At 56.4% G+C, this 6000-nt stretch overlaps 1 protein-coding gene across 1 annotated transcript in view; it reads left to right on the top strand.

The window, feature by feature from the left end:
• The first annotated feature begins 2232 nt into the window (after positions 1–2232).
• Positions 2233–6000, top strand: part of ADARB1 (adenosine deaminase RNA specific B1) — a 66179-nt gene continuing 62411 nt past the window's right edge. The window contains exon 1 of the mRNA XM_084209776.1: positions 2233–2344. The gene's annotated coding sequence lies outside the window, so the exon portion shown is untranslated. The remainder of the gene's footprint in view (positions 2345–6000) is intronic.

Raw genomic sequence — 6000 nt, 5'->3', positions numbered from 1 at the left:
CAAGGTTTGAATTACTTGGAAAACTGTGATGTTTCATAAGCACCAGCAGCTGAGTCACAGTGGCTCAGCTCAGCAAGGCCTGTGCTGTCTGGGGAGGGAGCCCCTTTCATTCCACAGTGGCAGGGGGCCAGCTAATCCATGGTGGAGTTGGATCTGCCACTGAGTGGGACACGGAGCCTGGGAACACGCTCTGCCTCCCACCCCAGCCTTGTCCCTGCCACATTTTGGGGTCAGGTTGGAAGGGACCACACTGGGTCACCTCGTCCAACCTCCCAGCTCAGGCAGGATCATCCCAGAGCACACGGCACAGGATTGTGTCTGGCAGTGATTTTCCCAACACAACCGCTTTGGTGACACAGAGGTGGAACTGAGGAACGTTGTTTTGTTTCGTGGCTTCACTGCTGATCCTAAGGCAGGGGAAAAATGCAGTAGTTAGTGTTACATTTCCTGAGTGTAAAATGGGGTCAGAAAACACAGGCAGGCATTCCCAAGGCATTCCCAGAGGTGAAGGCATCAGCAGCCAAAAGCTGCCTGCCCGTTTTTCCTGCTGCTCCTGAGCAGGGCAGAGGCAAAGGGCGGTGCCTTGAGAGAAGGAAGTATAAAAATAGGTTGTTGTTCCCAGCACTGGCTTTTGTGTTGATCCTCTTTACCCTCTCCCTGCATGGATCTTAACCTCACCGGGAACTGGGAGAGAAGGAAGAAGGCCTGAGCCTCTCAGTGCTGCACCTGGAGCCCATGCTGGGCACTGAAGGGACATGGTAATGTGAGTGTCACCACCTAAACACTCTGGAGAAAAAGGTGAGAAAGCACACAGGGTTCTCAGCACCAAGTTTTAGCAATGCCAAGGTGGTTGATGCAGCAACACGTGTCAGCACATATCCAGGACCATAGGACAGGGCCTCAAGCTGTACCAGGGGAAGTTTAGATTGGATATTAGGAAAAATTCCTTCACTGAAAAGGTGGCCAGGTAGCCTCAAAGGGACAGAAAGCTGGGAAAGTTAAGATTTCTCTGACCAGTTGATGTCTGTAGTCAGCTGTGGCCGGGAATGAGACTTTGGGACATGATGAAAATGCTCTGAAGGGCACAGATGAGGAGTGATATCAGGCTGTAAGCCTCAATTGGCTTGTGCAAGCCTGAATCCCAGTTCCTGGTTGGGTAAAGATCCTGAGTCACAACAACTGGGGAGAGCAAGGCCAGCACTGCATTCTTCTGTGTCCTGCAGCATCCCACAGGCTGAGCTGGGCTCAGGCATCATAAACTGTAGTGACCTGCAGTGGTTTTAGACTGACAGAGAGTAGGTTTAGATTGGATATTGGGACAAAATTCGTGGCTGTGGGGGTACTGAGGCCCTGGCACAGGCTGCCCATTGAAGCTGTGTCTGCCCCATCCCTGAAGTGTTCCAGGCAGTTTGGACAGGGCTTGATGCAAATAGTGGAAGGTGCCCCTGCCCATGGCAGAGGGTGGAAGGGGATGAGCTTTAAGGTCCCTTCCAACCTAATCCATTCTGGGACTCTATGTCAAGAGCAAAATGCAAGTCAGAAACCTGCTCCCTAGGTGACCACATGCCTTCTAAGCCTGCCAAGGTGCAAAGCAGTTATTTAATCCTTTTCGGATCCCCCGCTCCGCAAGAGGCTGAAGCCCTAACACACATCAGGAGCCATACACGCGGTGGAAGCACCGATGAACTTTACTGACGGTGTTTGGGTGGCGATCTCCCACCGCTTCTGAAAAACACTGGCCTTCTCGTCTTGGCGTGCTGGGGTGCGCTCGGACACGGACACCGCATCCAGGATGACGCTGGAATGGCAGAGGCTCATTCCTTGGCCCCGTGGGAGGTGCCGGGTGTCCCGGCAGTGGAGGCTGGTGGGGGACCCCTCCGGGTGCGGGACCTCTCCGGGTGCGGGGTCGCGGCTGTGCGGTGCGCGGGTGCGGGGGGGCCCGGCCGGGCGCGGGAAGGGGGGTGCGAACGGTGCACCGCGCGGCCCCGCCCCCGGGTCGGCCCCGCCCCCCGCTCGCCCAATCAGCGCCGCTCCTCCCAGCGCCCGGCCCCGCCCCCCGCCTCCCCGTTGCCATCTCCGCCGCGCGCGAGCGCGCGAGGGCCCTCGGCTCCGCCCCCGCTCGCGCTCGGCCCCGCCAATGGGAATGACGGAGGCGCCCGCGGCCCCGCCCCCGCGCGCGCGGGGCTCGCGCCGCTGGCGGGCCCGGCGCGGCCTGCACGTCGGCGGCGGCGCGCGCACGGAGCCGCGGCGGCGGCGGCGCAGCGGGGCCGCCGCGGGGCTCGGCCGGGACCGCGCATGGCGGAGCGGCGGCGGCGGCGCGGCCCGGGCAGCGGCGCGGACAGAGGTGAGCCCCGGCTGCGGCGGCGGGGCGGGAGCGCCCCGCGGGACCTGTCCAGGTCCTGACGCGGTGGCAGGTGCCGGTGGCGGCCGGCCCGGCCGCCCCGCACCTGTTGAGGACGGCGAAGGCTGGGCGGGCCGGGCCGGGCTGCGGTGGAGGTGCCGGTGCGGGGGCGCAGTGCGGCGCGGAGCGGGGCCCGGCCGTTCCCGGCGGGGACGGGCGCCCGGGCGGGCTCCCCCGGGCAGGGGCCGCGGCGGCGGCGGCGTTGGGGCCGTTCCGGGGGGTGGCGGAACCGCGGGAAGTTTGGCCCCGGCCGCCCGAGCCTGGGGCATCTCCCCAGCGGCACCGGCCGCCCGTCAGGGCGCCCGCCCCGGCCGCCCGGGGCCGCGGGAAGCGGAGAGCCTCTGTGCGGGGCAGGCGCTACCGCGGGGGGCGGCTTGGCCGCCCTGCCCTTCTGCCGGTACCCCCGGGCCGCCGCCGTGCTCCTCCGGCGTCGCCGGGTCCGGCCGCCCCCGGCACCGCCGCCCGCCCTCTGCAGTGGGGAGGCGGCGCGTCCTTGGAGAGCAGCTCGGGCGTGAAACGCGGCTGCACATCCCAGCGCCTTTCCTTCCCGGCTGGATAACCCCGGCGGAGCCCTGCTCCATCTGCTGCCGCGGCCCCCGGTGGGTTTCCTTGTTCCTTTGGGATTTGGTTGGGTTTGTGCTGTGCTTGGAGCAAAACTGCAGTCGTGAGATCTGTGATTGTGCTTTTCAAAGTCCGGTTTGCTTAAAAAAACAGAGATAAAAGGCTTCCGAAGGGCGCCTGTCTGGTGCCCGAGGGGCACCGCTGGCTTGCGCTGCTCCTGCTCTCTGCCCATCTTCACCTTGTACCTCTCAGGACTCAGGTGGGGGAAGCACTGGTCCTGCCAGAGTGGGTCTGCAGTGCATTCAGGACTCTGCACTCAGGCTGGTGAATCCACACAGTCGATGGATGAGCCACCTTCAGCCATGCTGGTCCTTGGCCTGGGCTTGAATGTTTTCTTTTTCATTTTAAAATTTTAATTTACATTTTTTGGTGATATATAAAGGAAAAAGACCAACTTCATGTAATTTTTTAGCATAAACAATGTTAGGGTCTCATTTCTCACTGTTTTTTATTTTATCCAAGTAGTGGTGAGCTTACTGTTGCTCTTAGGATCTCCCAGGCACCCTGTGTGCTCTGTGAGTTACTCTGTCGCTCCTGAGAGTGAAGTTGTAGCATTGTTCTTGGAGCTGTTTTATGCTGGAGAGTGGCAGCAGGCCAGCCTTCCTGGACTCACAAGATGTTTAGAATAATTAGTGATGGAATATCCCTTTAAAATAATTGTTTGGGTTTATCTAGCACTCAGTTGTAGCAATATCTACCTCTAAAAATAGGCAGGCCTCTGTGTAATGAGCCTCATATTATAAACAAGTCATATCTTGAATGACTGTTGTTACTTTTGGGATGTCCGAGATAGATGCCTTTGGGGGTTTTGCCAAATCTTCTGTCTAACTTTTTTTTTCCCTCTGCAGTGAGCTATGTTTCTTGGCCCTTACCCCATGCAGTTGTATGCACTGACCGGAGGCAAGGCTGAGGGCTGTTCAGGGCTGGCACAGCTGCACAGAAAACTTCCCAAGGTTGAGCAGTCCTGGTTTTCCCATGAAATCCTCGCCCAGGTGGAGATGGCTAGCAGTGGGCTCTGCCAGGTGACTGCATCAGCCCTGCTCTGAGGCACTGCCCCCCGTGAATTCAGCACAGAGCCCAGTTCATCTGTGCTCTGAACTCCACGGTTTTCTGTGAGACAGGGGCAGAGCAGCTCGGGTGTGATCCTGGTTGTGCTGTTCCTTCCTGGGATGCCTTCCAAGTGTCCCAGGGTGCAGCTCTGTGAGCACACCATTCTTGCTTTCAGGAGTGAGGATGGCACGAGCAGTGTTCTCACGTTTTGCTGGGTGCTTTATCAGAGCCCAGCCTCTCACGTGCATGTGCTTTTTGGGGTTTGTTTTCAGCAGCCAGCATGCTGGCTGAGGCTTCTCTGTGTTGCTGACGTTGAAGAGCACTGGCTCCTCAGCTCGAGAGAGGAAAAAATAGCCAACTTTTTCAGCAGGAGGAGTGCTTGCTCTGTGAGCACTTGTTTTCTGAGAAGGTACCATTGTGCTCAGTGTTGGAAACAGGAGTGTCTCATAGCTTTGATCACACTGCTCACAGACCCCAACCCACTTTGATGCTGCCCCCAGTTATCTAGATTTATCTGCTCAGTGGGAAATTGAGCTCCCTTTTGTAGGCTGTATGCGTTTGGGGAATGGAAATGCAGTTCCATAAGCCCTCAGTGGCAGGCCTCTGCTTGCTTTGAGGACAAAGGTCTTTTGGAGAACTTTTATTATAACTAAATGTGTCTTTTTTCTGTTGTAAAAGCCACCCATGTTTTGGTTTAAATGAGTAAAGCCCAAATGGCTGTGCTCACTAGTTCAGACAGTTTGGGACTGGGACCAGGTGAGGCTCTGCTACTCTCTAGTAAACTGATGCCTACCCTTGGCAAACCCCAGACTGCTGCCTGTAGTTGTCCCCAGTCACCCAGTCAGACATTCTGCCTGGGTGATGGCCAGCACTGCTGTGAGAGAGCCCTGGGACAGACCATGAGTGTGACATGCCCTCTCAGCAGTCAGTGTTGTCAGTGTCACCTGTGCCTTGAGGAGGTTTTGGGGATGGCAGTGGTGGCTGTGCTTCAGGTGGGGAGTGTTTCCCTGGCAGCAGGGCTGGGCTGGGTGTTGGTGCCAGGGTGCTTTCAGGTGAGGCTGAAATGGCTTGTCCCCAGGTGCTTGCAGTGAGTGCCTTGTTAGGCTCTTGCATTTGAAATCCTGGTGGTGCAGGAGCCTGAGGGTCTTTGCTTGCTTGCCTGAGGATGTCTGGTCTGATGAAGAGAGACCAGAGCTCTTGCTGTTCCTGCAGCTTCTGAAGCTGGTAGGTGCTTGGCAGGTTTGCAACTCAGGCCATCCAGCTGCTGCAGTGTGGCTTTCAGCTTATGTTTAAGTACTGAAGACTGAAACTGTATGTTTGGGCTGTATTTATCAGTGGATGCTGTTATTTATGTGTTTTGGCTTTAAAGGAAATACCTCTATAGTAGAGATGCTGCCTGACCAAAAAAAAGCCCAGAAAAACCCTTGGTGAAATGATTATGTAAGCAAGTGAAATGGCATTCTAAAGCAAAAGTTTCTTTCCTGTTTGGAGACAGCGTGGCTGGGTTTTTTTTCCCTTTCCTGCTGTTTAACATTTTTTAAATCCTTTTAGCGAATGTTTTTTGTATGGTAGGTATGAGAAATAGTTGTTTTTGCAATTTAAATCCTTAAAGAGGTCATCAGCAGGCTGTGGGAGCTAGCAGGAGCCAGATATGAGTGTTTGGGGCTGGAGCTGACCAAAGCAGCAGCACATGAGTGCATTTAAGTAATAATTAAGGTAAAAAAACCCAAAGAAATTCATGTAACTGCTATTACTGTGGGAGCTCAGAGGATGCTCAGTACAGTCATCCTCTTAAGAATGTCTGGTTGCAGAGGGATTCAGGATCTTTTCCTGTTCTCTCGCTCCGGGTCAGCTGTGGTGTGTGTCTGTCCCCAAGCCAAGGGAATCCATCTCCTCCACAAAAGCTGCCGGGGTTACCTTGAGCTTCT

This window comes from Fringilla coelebs, assembly GCF_963513975.1.
Source record: "Fringilla coelebs genome assembly, chromosome: 7".
Lineage (NCBI taxonomy): Eukaryota > Metazoa > Chordata > Aves > Passeriformes > Fringillidae > Fringilla > Fringilla coelebs.
Note: the sequence above shows the minus strand (reverse complement) of the source record. Positions and strands in the feature narration are given on the sequence as shown.